The 16679-nt window shown below is 51.6% G+C and overlaps 2 pseudogenes; both read left to right on the top strand.

The window, feature by feature from the left end:
• Positions 1–7: 7 nt before the first annotated feature.
• LOC149336801 (uncharacterized) lies at positions 8–1255 on the top strand (annotated as a pseudogene).
• A 1300-nt stretch (positions 1256–2555) lies between these two features.
• On the top strand, positions 2556–15897 carry LOC149336800 (uncharacterized; annotated as a pseudogene).
• Positions 15898–16679: the final 782 nt, after the last annotated feature.

Below are 16679 nucleotides of genomic sequence, written 5' to 3'. Positions count from 1 at the left end.
ACCTGTTATGTTGGGAACTCAACATGGTGTCAGGAGTAACGCAATTCCCACAGTAAGCCCAACCGGGGCTGCTTCCTCTCGCTCGGGTACCGATCTACGGTGGCACACGTCACAGAAGCGTCTACGGCCTGGACTACGCGGCCAGCACATCGCATCCTTCGTCATTCAACCGCCCGAGGCCTTCTGCTTCACGACTCCTGCCGATTGGCCGAAATGAAAGAAGTGGTTCGAGCATTTCTTCACGGCTTCTGATCTCTATGACAAGTCGGGTTCACACCAAGTCGACACGCTCCTCTACTTTTTGGGCGACCAAGCCGAGGACTCGGAATCTTCAAACTCTCCGAACAGAACGCCCAGAACTTAGAAGTCGTCCTGAAGCAGTTCGACAGTGATTCATACCGCGGCGCAATGTCATTTTTGAACGGACGCGATTCAACACGAGCGTCCAGAACGACAGCCCTTCACACGCGTTCCAACCATTGTGGTTATGGCGCCCTCCGAGAGGAACTGGTTAAAGATAGACTGGCCGTCGGCATTCAAGACCCGAATTTGTCAGCGAGACTACAACTTGACGCTGATCTTACTCTTCAGAAGGCGCTTAAGTTTATCAGGCAGGTCGAAAGCGTCTGTCCGCAGCAAGCGGAGCTTCGCCCCGAAGTGCTGACCGTCAATAGTTGCATCAGGCAGACAGCAAGTTAGGCATCCCACGAACACTAGTCACGCCAACGACTGCCGAGAGCACTTTGAATCAACGACACATCTACGTCCAGCTGACAGCCTTCTGACAATGTGTCGTTGGTGTGGAAAAGAACGACACCCTCGTTTGCTACGCCCAGCGTGAACACAGGTATGCAAGGGCTGCCATAAGAAGGGCCACTACGCGTCTGTCTGCATGTCACGCCGAGTTGACATGGTTGAAGCATGAGGACCCGACAGCGAAGGTGGATTTCTCGGTGTGATCTCCTCCTTCGATAGGTCGACGTGGAAGACAGACCAACCTGTCAAATTCAAGATTGATATAGGCGCCAACGAATCTGTCCTCCCACATACGACTTTCAGCATGCTCCGAAATCAGCCTCCTTTGTCGTGTGCTCCTCGGCAGCTCTACGGTCCTGATCGGAGACCTCTCGCAGTCAAGGGCGTAGCGCGTCAACTCGCCTGCCATGGACGTGAAACGCTCCAAGACGTTTACGTGCTGGAAGATGTCCGCACTCCCTCACTCGGCAAGCCGCCATCAAAGACTTGCAGGTGCTAACCTTTGTCAGCGCGGTCGCAAAGAATGTGACCCCAAGAAGCGAATTTCCTTCGTTGTTTCACGGCCTTGGCAAGCTACCAAGAGAACACCACAATCGCCTGCGCAGAGGAGCGAAAACATTTTCTCTGAGATCCCCTCGTCGCATACCAATTCCGCTCTACAAGAAAACAAGGCTAGAACTGCAGCGAATGGAAAGTATTGGCTTCATTTCAGCTGTTGATGAGCCGACTGAATTGTGCGCACCTATGGTGGTAGTCGAAAAACCAAACGGTGATGTTAGAATCTGTGTGGACTTCACTGAACTCAACTATTGCGTCATTAGAGAGTGGAATCCGATTCCGTCTGTCGAGCATACACTGGGGCTGCTTCACGGGGCGAAGGTATTTTCGAAGCACGATGCCAATTCAGAGCTCTGCAAGATACCACTCAGTGAAAACAGCAAGAAGCTTACTAACTTCATCAGGCCATTCGGGACTTTTTCCTTCAACATGCTTCCATTTAGCATCGTGTCCGCTCCTGAGCACTTCCAGAAGCAGATGTCAAAAAATCTGGAAGGTGTCAGCAGAGTTGTTTGTCATATGGACGACATCCTTATCTGGGGTTCAGACGAAACAGAGCACAACGAGACACTGCGCACAGTTCTTTAACGACTGAGGCAGGTGTCACGCTAAACGAGAACAAGTGCCTATTTTATCTCGACCAGCTCACATTCCTGAGTCACAAGCTAGATCAGCACGCGATCAAACACGACCAAAAAAGGTTGAAGCCATCTTAATATTGGCCAGCACCACTAATACAAGCGAGTTGCAAAGGTGCTCGGAATGGCTACATATCTTTCTCGCTTTGTACCCAGCCTTGCAGACCTGCTCCAGCCGGTTACTTGTTTGCAGTCGAAAAAGCAGGTATTTGTTTGGGAAATTCCTCAACAGCAAGCGTTCAACGAATGGAAGCAGCTACTTTCATCTCGCCCAGTGCTAGGGGGTCTACGATCCTGCTAAGGAGACAGTGGTCAGTTCAGAGGCGTCTTCCTTTGAAGTGGGGCAGTGACTGGACAGAAACAGACCAGTAGAAAGTTTCGGTAGTCGCTTATGCCACCCGGCTTCTATTTGAGATGGAGAAACGCTATGCGCAAATAGAGAAAGAGGGTCTTTCCTTGGTTTGGGCTTGCAGAAAATTCAGTGACCCCCTGGTCAGCAAGCAGTTGACACTAGCAACAGACCACAAGCCGTTGGTACCTATCTTTATGCCAAAAAGTCTTGACGACCTTACACCGAAGCTAAAAAGACTTAAAATGCGAATGATGAGGTACCAGTGCGAAGTGGTATATGAACCTGAGAAAGAACGAATCGCGGCCGACACGCCTTCCAGAGCACCTCTGCAGGAGACTGGCGACATAGAGCTAGAGAGCGACATCAAGGCTTTTTTGCACTGCGTGAGGACAACCCTTCCCATCAAGCAGAACTGCTTTGAGTGGCTGAAAGAATCCCAAAATCCGGCCGCGTGTGCTTGTATCTCCGAGAACTGTGCACGGAGGAATTGCCTTCCCGACGAGATTTACCTCTTAAATTCAGATACTCCTACCAGCATCGCCCACAGCTCACTGTAGACGATGATCTGGTACTCTGCGCAGCCAGTGCAGTTGTCCCAATCACTTGCAGGAAAGAAATTTTGCTCCTTTCTCACGAAGGTCACTTCGGCGTCACGAAGACCCAGGCCCGCGCTACGGACTCCGTTTGGTGGGCTACAATGACCAAATACATCGCAACCACCATAAAACATTGTCCAGATCGTGTCAAGATGTCCAGCAACCGAAAAATGCCCATTCAAATCAGAGTTTCGTCTAAGACAGCGGGAGAGAGTTGCAATCGACCTGTTTTTCTTCAATAGCCACCGGTGGTTAATCTGGACTGATTTTTACTCCGGATATCCGGAATTGACACGTCTAAAAAAGCTATCATCTAGTACAGCGATCAATCACTGCAAATCAATTTTCGCCCGACACGGCCTTCCAGAGGTGGTGGTTTCCGATAATGGTCTGTAGATCTCGTCCTCTGCCTTCACTAGGTTTTCTCAAGAATACGAGTTCAAACACCTCACATCAAGCCCACACTACCCTCAGAGCAATGGACTCACTGAGGCTGTTGTGAAAATCATCAAAACTTCGGTGAAGAAGACCCAAGACCCGTACCTGACCCTATTGTCCTACATGTCAACTCCACTGAAAAATTTCTACAGCTCCTTTGAACTACTGATGGGGAGGCGGTTGCAGACAAAGATTCCTGTGACTTTCGGAAGACTCGTTCCCCGTTTTCCAGACGCCACTAAACTACGCAATTTTTAAATCAAATACTGCGAACAGCAGCGAAGAGATTACGATAGACGACATGGCGTACGACAACTTCTGACCCTTTTGGAAGAAGGTGAAGTCTGGGTTACAGACTTAAAGCGAAAAGGGAACGTGGTGGCGCTCGCAAGCGAGCCTAGATTATATACGTATAGTAGGCATTGGGAACGACACTGTGCGGCGAAATCAAACCCATCTTATCCTCTTAGCACAACGTCGCATATGTTCGAAACGACTGGCATGCCAGCCTGTCCGCACAAACCCATGGAAGTGGGGAAGAGATGGCGGAGGTCCTCGGAAGTGGACGATTGCGCTGTATTCCCGTCAGAAATCATTAAGGACCTCGTTATGTAGAAAAGCCGGCGCGGCGTCGGTGGCCGTAAGCGAAAAATGCCCGAAAAATCTCTAGAGCAACGGACGGGCAGCTGGGTCGCTATATAAAGTGACATTGTGACATCATCACAACCTTCCCAACAGTTTGTGAACAAACTGTCTAGCTTGGTCGGTGGAAGTTAAAGATTGATCACGGAAGATTGCTCAGAAAAAGCAGCATGAGTATCACGAAACCCGCCAGGGGAACAACCTGCATTCGCAGGGTGCTGTCGCATTCCTCAATGGCTTAACCGCTGCACGACTACGCCAGGAGTTGTCTGAGGACTCGTAGGGATATACGAATGTAAAGTAGAGGACGACCAATTGCACTTACATGCGCATTAGCGATTGAGGCAGCTTGTTTTGCGGCGGATGTTTATAAGCAAAGTTGTGTGTCAGAAAAATTGGTGCAGTCACTGCAGGCATATGCTCAAGTCCCCATAAGTAGGTGCGCACAGTGAGAAGTGGGAAGCGAGAGTTGAAATCACGTTCGCGGGCTTCGAGAAAGAGGACATTTGCCACTGATTTAAAAAAAAAACCCTGGCAAAGCCGTAGAGCGCGCCTCTCCAAAATCGCAAGAGCACCAGATGTTGAACTTTGTATGAAGGACAACCGGAGAACAGAACGAAACGAACTCCAAAATTGATCTTTTACGTAGTGTGTCTTGTAGAGAAATAAAAGTGTCTCAGCGCATATCAAGATTCTTATAGCTGATTCGCGTCAGGGGACCGAGAGCTTGCTCATCTTTCAGGACGATACTTTTGATATGCGGTCGGCATTCTAAATGAGGGTCGTACGTTGCACCTATGTACTTTAAGGACACAACTTTTGGGATTTGGGCGCCACGATACAGTAGAGAGATATAAATTTAGGGCACCGACGGGAAAACGAGAACAGAAAATTTGGTCACGTTTAGACTTAAATGCAACGTACAGAGAGAGAACTTCCAACCTGGGAGGTCGGGCTCTCTAGCCCCGACCCGACCTTGCAGCTGAGGCTTGTGAAAGGGGCGGAGAAGGTCGCGTCAGACATAAGCTGCCGGCCGCCACCCACGACTAGGAGTCGGCACACCTCTGAAATTTTGAACTATAAGGACTCGAATAATAAGAAAGTTTTCACCAATACCTTCCAGGGCATTGAGGTAGACTGTCAAGAACTGGTACAGTGGATTAATATCGCTAGTAGATGGCAAAAAGGCTATGTACTCCGCATACACATACCCTTTGATATTACCCTGATTAAGGAAGTCCCGCAAAAGTATGTAAAAAGAACTCAGGAGGCACTTTGACTCTCTAAAGTGCGTAGAGGCTAAAGCGTTTTCAGCAACACTTTGACTGCCTCTGTGTCACTGGTGACCTCACCACTGTATGACGTCACACACAATGACTAATTACTACGTAGTGAAAAATGACTAAGCAATGGCTAATTACTGATTAATGACGAAACACTAATTAACTACTAATTAATTACGCGTAATATCCGCTTTTAGGAGTGGAACGCGACAGCGTGTTGTAGCGCCACCAGGGAGTCCACGGAAGACCACCACCACCTGTTCGGCGGGATGCCTTATCCTTTGAACGCAAAGTGGTGGTGAAAACTTTATTTGAAACTGGGGTGTTTGGGACACTCAGGTCCTTGGGCGCCCGCACGGCTCCACTGCACTCAAACGTTGATGTTCCGGAGGCTCATGACGCTGGCAGCCCGGCCTGCGGCGATGGCTTGCTTGGCCGGGTCCTCAGAGCGCAGTAGGGTCTCCCATGCCTCCCAAGTGGTAGGGTGCTCCAGGCCCCGCGGGGGAGGATGAATGGATGGAAAAAACTTTATTGTTCTTAAATTTCAAGTGTTCTTGACCCTTACCGGTCACTGGGCGCCATGGTCGATCCGTGGTCAAGGATGCTGCACTTGACTGCTTCCATCGGGGCCCGGCGCACGAGAAATCGTTGCTCTTCCTCGTACTCGCTGGCCAGCAAGTGCTCCCACTGCATCACACTCGGGTGTGGTCTATTATGGGCTCCAAATCTGCCTTAGGGCAGGTCCATGGGACATGCTCTAGTGTAGGTTTACCCTGACACCACGGACATTCGCCTGCATATTGTGTAGGGAAAATCTCGTGTAGTTTGTGCAGGTGTGGGTAGGTACCTGTTTGTAGTCTGCGCCAGTCTACCGCCTCCTCTTTGGTGAGCCTGTTGTGTGGGGCTGGGTAGCGTTTCCGCGGACCCCTGTAATGAACGAGTATATCTGAGTACGGGGAGGGGGGGGGGTAACTGGGTCAAGGTGCCTGTGGTGCAAAGTGTTGAGTCTGTTCGGTTGACGTACCCTCGAGCTAACTCGTCTGCTGCCACGTTGCCCCTCATCCCCTCATGTCCGGGAACCCACACTATACTATGTTTAGTGTCTTTGTGTCTTCTCGTCATGTGTAGAATATGATTGGCGATGCGGTCGATCCTGCCTCTTGTGTAGTTTCTACATGCTTGTTTGGAGTCCGTCACTATAGTGAGGTTGTGTCCAGTTGCGTTGCCGTGCAATATTGCCAGAGCAATGGCGGCTTCTTCCGCTGCTTCTATGTTTGGGCTGTTTATCGTTGCGCTGGTTATTTCTTGCCCTCCTTCGTCTGTTACAACGGCGATCGTTTTGCGTTGGTATCGGTACTTTGCTGCGCCCTTGTAGACTACGTTGGGATTGTCGCGGAGTTTCCTGGTGAGTGCTCGGACTTTGGCTTGTCGTCTTTCATGATGTATATTGGGATCCATGTGTCGAGGTATTGGCCTTGCCCGGATGTTGTTTTTGTCTTCATTATTAATCTGTTCCTTGTCTCTTTGTGTGCCTAGAGGTAGCCGTAATTTCTTCAGTAGGTGTTTTCCCGTTGTGGTTTGAGTGAGTCTGTCTAATTGCGCACTACGTTGCGCTTCTCGTAGTTCGTCGACGGTGTTCGGTACTCCCAGGGCCATTAGTTTTTCGGTTGGTGTGGACATTGGGAGTTTGAGCGCCGTTTTGTACGCTTTGCGTAGTATGGTGTCGATTTGTAGAGTCTCTTGCTTGTTTAGTTCGTGGTAGGGGAGGCTGTACGTAACCCTGCTCGTGACGAGGCTGTCTATGAGTCTTAGGGTGTCCTATTCTCTCATCCTCTTCTTTTTACTGCTGACTCTTCGCACGATTGTGGCGACTTGCTCTGTTGTATTCTTAACAGAGGCGATGGTTTTGCTGCATCGTCCTGTGTTTTGCAGCCACCATCCGAGTACCCTGACTTCCGTTTTCTCAGGTATTGTCTCGTTTCCGAGTTTCAGGGTGATTTGGGAGTCATATTTTCGTGTACCTTTTTTGATTCTTACGTATTCTAATTTTTCTGCTGAGCACGATAATCCTCTGGTCCTGGCGTATTGTTCAGTATTGTCGATCGCTCTTTGTAGCCGCTCTTGTTTAGCTGCTAGGGAGCCTGTGGTTGTCCATATTGTTATGTCATCTGCATACATTGCGTAGCTGATGTTTTCTATTTCGTCGAGTACTTTCGTGAGTCCTATCATCGCTATGTTGAATAATTGCGGTGATATTTCTGAGCCGGGGGAGGATCCGCCGGGCAGAGGAAAAGGATATGGTCGAGGGTAGCTTTGGGTGGTGGCAGAGGGTACAGGAGGGGTTTGTGTGGATTTGGTGATAGCGCGAGCGTATATGAGGGGAGGGTAAAGTGTGTATTTGGAGTCGCCTCCAAAGTGTCTGGTGGTAATTGTCCAGGGAGGGATGGGGTAGGGGGTAGAGTCGACGCTCTGCTTTGCAGGCCTGCGTCATTTCACTGAATGAGTGCATGCGCTCTCGCGAAAACCCGAGATCGGACGCCGCCGGTGCCCGGTTGAGGGAACTTCGGGCTAAAGCGTTGGCGGCCTCGTTTCCGGGATTCCCGGAGTGGGCAGGCACCCATATCAACTCCATGTGGCGGGGTGGGTGTGCGGCGAGGGAGTTCGTATGCGAAATGCAGGGACCACAAGGGACACAAGGGACGTCAACTCTCCCGCGAGCAAAATTTAGTATGGCAGTTTTAGAGTCGGATAGAATATATCGGGCCTCCGTGCGTGTGATGGCCAGGGCAATGGCGGCCTCTTCGGCCTCCTCCGAAGTGGCAGTAGGGGTTATGTGAAGGGTGGCAATCGGTTGGAGGGAGGGGTTCGTGATGGCTACAACCGCGTCCTCGCCCGTGCATGCGGCATCCACCCAAACGGCATACGGTTCCGTGCCATAGTGTTTGTGGAGTGCCCGTGCGTGAGCTCTGCGGCGGTGGACACTCGGCGAAAGCGTGACACCTCTACTGACAAGCTTTTGCTGACAGCCTTCTCTCGACAACGATTAGGCATTAAAAGCTTTCGCCTTAAAAGTAAATCTTACAGGAACTATCCCTGAGGCATATCTCTAGTCTGAGGAAAGGCTTCGGAAGTAAAGGAACCGTCGGAACAGAAGAAACGTCTACCTTTTAGGAATTCCTGTAACCATGCAGGAATGTAAAAAGGCGGCCAAATTTCTTCAACCTTGTTCAAAAGTATTGAATGCTCTACGCTGTCATATGCTTTGGTGATGTCCAAAAAGACAGAAGCTACAACCTCTTCCTTCTTCATTGCAACCCTAATCTTGCTTTTCAGGTCTAAATGAAGAATCCAAATCGAGGACCCTCGAAAAAACACTATCTCAGAACCACTGAATGCTTGTAATATCTGTAAGGCGAGTGTCAACAATGCGTTCACTAAATTTTAGCAATATAGGCAAGACTGACATCGGCCGAACATTATCGGTTGCAAAACTTTTCCTGAGATCCCTAAAAAGTAAGATTATTTTCGCAATTTTTCGTTCGCGAGGGAGCCAAGCTGTCGTTGAGGGGGTCTCAGAGGGTATCACAGCAATTAGTTCTGACAAACCACAAGGGACAGTTGTGTTTCGTCCGACTGCTAAATTTTTCTGCCCAGGCACTTGCACGCTGCAGATTTCACTATTGTGTTTCCTGAGTGGTCATAGCACACATTTTGTTTTATCGCGCAAATGTGCCCTTCGGCATCAGAGAGTCGTATGTGCAACGCTGTTGTTGTTGTTGTTCACCTTCTAGAATGGCGCATACCCACACAGGGGGATCGGCGAAGAAGCGGGGTGTATAGAGGTTTTTCTGTGATTTTTGTGATTTTTGTTTTGTTTTGTTTTCTGCAACGCTGACGCCTGTTGTCAGAGCCGCGTGGACATCGCCGACTCCTCTTCCTTTATTGTGGAACTCTCAAGAAATAAAATAAAAAAATGTGAGAGGAAGCCCGCACCCAACCAGAGGTTATCGAAGGCGAACTAATTGAAAATAAAAGAAAAAGGGCCAACGGCCAGGCAAAAAATTAAGTAAAACCAATTACAAGAAAAAAAAGAGGCACAAATGATGGCCGGGAAAAAGTAACCTTTAGGGTAGGACGCCCCTGAAGGATTCAGATGAAGGACGAAATGAAAATGAAACATGGATGGGTCCAGCGTGCCTAGATTCTTCAGACAGGCTTGCAGGCGGCTAGGAGGAGGGAAGGTTGTTGTTGTTGTTGTAGCCTTTGCGGTGATCTGTAGTAAGGAAGAAGAGGAAAATAAAGCAAGGAGAAAAGAAAAAAAATAGGAGATAATGGACTTAAGAAAGCAGAAGGGGTGCATAAAAAAGGTTGGATTTATTGGGGTTTAACCTCCCAAAGCAACTCAGGCTATGAGGGACGCTGTAGTGCAGGACTCCGGAAATTTCGACCACCTGGAGTTCTTTAACGTGCACTGACATTGCACAGTTTGAAGGTTGAAGGTTTGAAGGTTTATTTCCGCAACTAGGTGTTGCGAGGACAGCCAGGGAAAAAGCTGTATAGACAGCTTGAGAGGTCCTGGCTTCCTCTTACAGTGCAGCATTGACGGCGGCGGAATAGGACATCAAACAAATAGTAAAAAAAAAAACTCCTATGTTCTGTACATAGAATGACACATGTACGTTCAGTAAGCAGTACATTCTGCTTGTAAAAGAAAAAAGAACTATATAGTACACGGGCCTCTAGAATTTCGCCTACAAGGGGAATAGAAAAATGAATCGAGATAGATGACAGAAAGGCAGGTAAAGGAGCAAAGAAAACGAACGAGGGAAATTAAAAATAACCAAAGAAGTAAAAATTAAAAATTTAACAGCAAGAAGAAAGACAAAAATGTAAAACAACAAAATAAATATGAAAAACTAAAAGTAAATGAAACAAAAAAAAATGCTGCCTGTGGACGCAAGGCGAGCAAATAGCAAGATCCACTTGCCGTCCACATGCCCGTTAGGCAGAGGCAGGGCCACAGCCAACCAAAATTGGCCATATGGTGCCCCCGACCACATGAGACATGGGAAGGCGCAGAAATGGCAGTGATGTCTATGAGCCCTCCGGGCAGGAATAAAGAGGAGAGATAGGTGAAAGAAGAGAAGAAACGCGAACAGCAACGCGTATAAGAAAAGCACGAGACTGAGGGGAACCTAACAAAGACGGGAAGTCATGAGGGGAAAGAAAGTGCAGATAGCCGGGAAGCCGTGCTGCTATGTCTGCGGTGAGAGGGCAGGCACGCAGGTAATGTACAACATCCCCCACAGGTGCCTCGCATGGACAGGAAGGCGAAGGAAGGAGGGCAAAACGATGGAAGTACGAGGGAAAACGATCGTGGCCAGTTAGGAGAGGGACAAGAGATCGGGGTGGAGGGAAAGAGGGCAGGAGATGTTTAACTGAGGGGACAATAACAGCCAGGAGGGTGTCAGAATGTGCCGTGGTCCAGGTGTCTGACCAAAGCCTGAGTACGGCAGTACGCATGCGGGTGCGCACTGACAGGGCCGACAGCCGCGACGGCAGCAGGAGGCCGCGCGCCGGCGCTAGTGAGGCGACCCAGCCAGCGAGCTCGTTGCCCCAGACACCACAGTGGGCGGGGACCTGACACAGGAAGACAGGACTCTGAAGAGAAATGGCGGCAAGGGTACGCTTGATGTCTCGGACGCGTAAGTCGTTCGTGGAAAGAGAGAGAAGAGCCTGAAGGACAGAAAGGCAATCAGAGTAGACATGCAAAGGAAAAGGAGAGGGGGCGCGCCGGGCATAACAACAAGCCTCGTGAAACGCAACAGCCTCTGCGCAGAAGGAACTAGAGGCTGTCTCTATACGAAACTGGCCCACGTTCCGCAGCGCCAGGAGACGAGAATGCGACGTAAGCAGCACCAGCCCAATGGAACGTACAAGAACCGTCCGTGATTATATGAATGCCGGAAAGGGAGGACTGAGGGGGAACGTGAGAAGGGAGAAGACGGGTGAAGGAGAATGAGGAAGCCAGAGAGGGATGGTCGCACCAGGGATCGAAGCGGGGCAAGATATCAGAAGGTAGATAAGTGTGACCTCCAAAGGTGACGGGATCTACACCGTTTAAAAGGTTGTACTCCGCATAGAGGCAATCCAATTCCAAGGGAAGAGGGGGTACCCGGAGGAGTACCTTAAGCGCAGCCCTGCGCGTTGTGCGGAATGCCCCTGCGATAGCGAAAAGAGGGACGAGCTACACAGAAACAGCATTCTACCGAAGGCGGGAATTGACGCTGCGAGACCACCAAGCTGGCGCGGCGAAAGTAAGAGCGGGTTGTATTAGATCGAAATAAAGCCTACGTAGAGAGCAGGGGGGGAGGGAACGGTGGAACGATAGAAATGAGACAAGACGCGAAGCGAGGATCTCTGCCTTGTCGCGGAGGAAGTGAACATGAGGTAGAAAAGTGAGGTGGTGGTCGAAGACAATTCCTAAAATTTTGAGGTCCTGTTTGAAACTTAAGGGGCGGCCTGAAAAGCGCACGGTGGCATTACGTTTTTCCATTGCGCCCACGCCATGGGAAAAGAGCATACGAATTGTTTTTGTCCACGAGATCGTCAGCCGCAAATGCGAGGCTCCACAGAATATTCCATCAAGGACATCCGCACACAACTGCTCCAGCTCGTGGCGCGTGCGGGCCGGAACTAGCACAATGGTATCGTCATCATACGCCTGTATTGTTACGCCAGGAGCATTGGACACTTGAGAAGATCTGCGATTATGTCCCACAAAAGGGGTGAAACAAGGGATCCCTGAGGGCTGCCGAGAGTCGGGTTGGCAGACACCTCCTCACCAGTGCGTGTACAGTAGGCTACCGTGCGCTACTAAAGAAAGGAGCGCAAGAGGGGATACAGGTTGGAAGGGAGACCGTGGCAGCGAAAGAAGCGAAGGACGAGGTGGTGCCAAACGCTATCAAACGCGCCCTCAAAATCGAGTGATATAAGAACTACGGGCGTGCGGGATACGCGGAAATTGTGCAGAGCCGTTCGCAACGAGGCCAGGGCTTGCACTGCGCGGCGCGAGTGGATAAACCAAAACTGGTAGGGGCGGAGATGGCCCCTGGCGTGCAAGAAATAGTAAAGACGGCCGTGGAGTAGGCGTCCTAATAGTTTACCGAGGACTGAGTTCATCACTATTGGCCGGTGGGAAGTAGGGAGGGAAGAGGACGGTTTGACTTAGGAGGGAAGGTGATCCGCCCCTTGCGCCACGCGGAGGGAAAGTGGCCGAGACGGAGTGCACCGTTGAAAAGGAAGAGAAAGAAGGACGGGTGGGAGGCCAGAGGCCCGTAACCAAGGGCGCAGTCAACCCATCCAGGCCGAGAGCCGTGCCAGTACCGAGGGCGTTCACGAGAAAATGAAGCTCGTTAAGCGAGAACGGGACGTCCGGCGGTACAGAAGGATGGTGAGGCGACTCGACCGACGCACGGATGGACGCGTGTAATGGTGAATCTATCACAGAGTTGTCAAACACGACCTGTGTCCGGAGCAAAAGTGCCGCCGACTCGACCACAGAAGTCGTCAGAACGCCGCGTCCTATGTCCAGAGGTGGTAGGAATACGGGGACGCGCAGTTTGCCGAATGCCCTCTGAAAGGGTGCGCCGGAAAAGTTTTTCCGAGTCGCATCGTGACAGGCCCGGACACCGGTCCTTCGGCTCCCTGATGTTGCGACGGTAACAGGCTAGTGTCGCCCGAAACACGGTGCGATAGACGGGGTGCAACGATGGGTCTGAGCAACGCTGGAAGCGCCGGCGCAAAGCTTGAACGTGGCGCCGCTCGATGGCGAGCTCAGGAGACCACCATGGCTTCGGTGCCGGAGCACTCACAACCTTACGGTTGTGGCGCGCAATCAGCGTTGTAACTTGGTCGTGGAACCGGTATACGGCGGTCTCCAGTGCATCGGAGGAGCGCAGATCGGCGCCAGCAACCCGGGGAAACCATGTGTCCCTTGCGAGGCACTGAAGCAGACAAGCCGTGGATGCAGCCGTTAGGCGGTGCTGCTTCGGAGAAGGAGGACCATACGACACCTCAATATAAGAGTGCTCGGACAGAGATTCGGCGTCTCAGAATGTCCATGTGTATCCGGAGCTGAGCAGGGACGAGGAAGCGAGCGTGTCATCAATCCACGACTCCGCGTATAGTTATTGTATGTGGGGGCGGAAGTAAGATCATTTAAAAAAGTTAGTTGGTGAGCCAGGGCGAAGTGGATGAGTTTGGAGCCACGCAAGTCGGAGGGTGCGGGGCCTCAGAACTCATGCTTGGCGTTGAAGTCACCGGCCAGGATAATGGGGTGGCCGGCCGCCAAAGCGACCATTTCGTCCAGCTCGTCTAACGAAGAGTCAAATAGGACGCGCGGCAGGGAGTAAACAGAGACAAAGAGGAAGCAAGCAGACAGGGAGGAGCAGAGCAGCGCCACAGCGAATGTAGCGGCGTAAGTAGGGAACACCTCAAACGGAGGATCCCGCGCAAGGAGGAGCGAGCACGGATGTGATTGCGCAGAGAAGACGGCAATCCACTAGGAAGACCGGAAACCCTACCACCGACCAGGTGGGGGTCCGCCACCGCTGCCAGAGAAAACGGAGGAGAGGAAATGACTCAAGAGAGCAGCCGTCGCACGCCGGGTATGGTGAAGGTTGATTGGGAGAAAACTAAAACTAGCCGTTGCAATATACAGAGGCATAGGAACGGGGATAACTGAAGTAGAAAAGGAACACATATGGGCGACAGCTGCAGGAGAAAAGAAAGTAAGAGAAGCGAATGGAGGGATCAGGATCCTGCGGAGGTTGGGCGGCAGGGGGGCGACGGGCACTCGAAAAACGTTCGTGCACGGAGTAGTGAGTCGGAGTTGAAGTTAGGAGTAAAAAAGAGTAATCATTCTATGGTGTTGATACATAGCAGACGGAACATTAAGAAAGCGACTGAAACTTGTCGCGGACCACAAAAAGAGAAGGAAAATGATGGAGCGATTAATAGACTGTGGCAGTGGCGAAAGCAGGAGGGCCGAGGACCAGCTACGGAGGCAAGTGATAAAGGGCAGCAAGAAAAGAAGAATACGAAGGAAAAATTAGTGGAGAAGGCCGTAAGTTCAACATGGCGGTTCGCGGGAGAAGGACGCATGGCGACCGCGGCCCTAAGAGCCATAAGCGGTCCTGGCACAGACGTGAGCAGCGCCCTCCTGGAAAATTAAGCCGGAGGCATGCCCTGCTTAATGGTTAGAGGGGCGGCCAGCCGTGTCGCACTGGGCGCACTTGGCGTGAGGGTCCTGTATAGGGCAGCGACACTCTACGAGAGGGTGCGACCCCGCGCGTCGTTTGCAGCAGTCCTTAGAGGGGTACAGGCGCCCAAATCTTTAGCTGGCGTGCGCGAGCGGCGACTTTTCTGTGCGTCAGTGCCATATGACAGGGCGAAGTTGGAAACAGGATGAGGCTAAGCGCATGCTCACAAAGCACGCTCTGCTGGGCCCGTCGTCTGCCAGGCTGTTCCTTCTTAAGGACATCACCCCTTATTATCGCGTTTCGACGAGCAGGCAGCGTGAGTAGACGAATGGTTTTGCTCGCGTTTTACGTTCCGAAGAACAGCGTTGTAGCAACCAAGCGAGGAAATAAAACTGAAAGATAGGCCGAACACTCTCAATCATGCGATATGCCGGAGAACATGGATCGTTCATGTGTTACTTGCTGACGCGAAAGCTTTTTTTTCATCTGCACGAAGGGCGCTTGTCAACACTCTACGTGCTTTATGCTTCAGCGTGGCGACGAAACTAAAAGGCAGCTGTGAAACTGAAATGAAGCTGCTCTGCAGCCGTGCTCGCAGCAGTTCGGAACAGCTATCAAGATGCCACTCCGTGTATGTCAAGCGACAAGACTCCGAAATATAGGGATGTCATTGGGCGGCTCATCACAGAAGGAGATGCTAAAGCAACTGGAGTGGCTGGGACTTCAGTGGGCAGAATCATACGTGCCTAGTGGGACGAAGGTCGGATCGAAGATGCTCCTCGCTACCTCATCAGGAAAACAAAAGAAGACTTGAAGACTGTTGCATGAGCTAGTGATAACCCTTTCAAAACGATAATGATCCATGTTCTCCATTCATAATGATAACGACCCATGTTCTCCGGCTTATCACATGATTGGGCGTGTTCGGCCTATCTTTCAGTTTTATTTCCTCGCTTGGTTGCTACAACGGTGTTCTTCGGAACGTAAAATGCGAGCAAAACCATTCGTCTACTCACGCTGCCTGCTCGTCGAAACGCGATAATACGGGGTGACGTCCTTAAGAAGGAACAGCCTGGCAGACGACGGCCCCAGCCGAGCGTGCTTTGTGAGCATGCGCTTAGCCTCATCCTATTTCCAACTTCGCTCCCTCAAATGGCGCTGACGCTCAGAAAAGTCGCCGCTCGCGCACGCCAGCTAAAGATTTGGGCGCCTGTACGTTGCATGTGGGCAGGCCTTAAGAGCGTGGCCGTATTGAGCACAGAACGTGCACAGTGGGACGTGGAGGTCCTCCTGAACCTCAACGGAGGTCCAGCCCACGGGGTCGCGACGGGCGTCACGAAGCCGGGAGAAAGCGAGATTGTCGACCTCTAGGACGTGAACGCGCTGTCCAGAGCGCTGTGTGAAAGACAATCTCAGCTTACATTTCTGCGGATCGAGAGACACTGCCGGATTCCGCGGTCACGAGATCCTCAGGACGGATATCAGGATCAACCCCGGAGAGGCGGATATGGGGATTGCGTCGCCGATGTATACGGACATTGATGGAAGCCCGGGTGGCCTCAATACGGGCGATGGCAGCCTGCAGGCGCTCGAGGTTCCCAGGGTCCCGTGATATAACCACCAGATCGCGACGGGTGGGTCGGAGTGTGACGGCTCCTATTCCCTCAGCCTCCGGGTCGATGACCGGCCTGATGAGGGTAGCGATCTCGCGACCCACGTTGTCGGAAGCCCCAACAGACGTTAAAAGCATTTGATGGGACTCCTCGGCCGGAGGAGAGTCTCAATGGCCTCTGGGATGCGGCGCCTGAATCCACGTCGACGGGTGGAAGAGGGCTGGAACCGCCGCGCAGGGCCGCTGCAAAGGTCCTAGGAACGCTCGGTCCGGCCCCCAGAAGGCGAAGTCCCGCCTCGGCCTCGGAAGCCCTGGCGGACACTTCGGCATTCCGGGCACTCAGGACCTTCAGCTCATGATCCCGCGCGATAACTTGGTCGCGCAATGCGCGCACGCGCTCTCTGTCACGGATGGCACACGCAAAGAAGTGCTGCGCATTAGCGTTAATGGCGGAGACCAGGGACACAATGGTGGCGTGGACTCCTGTTGGGATCTTGTTTTTTCCGTCGTTAATGACGGAAAGCAGTTCCTCGTGCGCCAA

This window comes from Amblyomma mixtum, chromosome 7, assembly GCF_055824585.1.
Source record: "Amblyomma mixtum isolate Tamu chromosome 7, ASM5582458v1, whole genome shotgun sequence".
NCBI classification, from domain to species: Eukaryota; Metazoa; Arthropoda; class Arachnida; order Ixodida; family Ixodidae; genus Amblyomma; species Amblyomma mixtum.
Note: the sequence above shows the minus strand (reverse complement) of the source record. Positions and strands in the feature narration are given on the sequence as shown.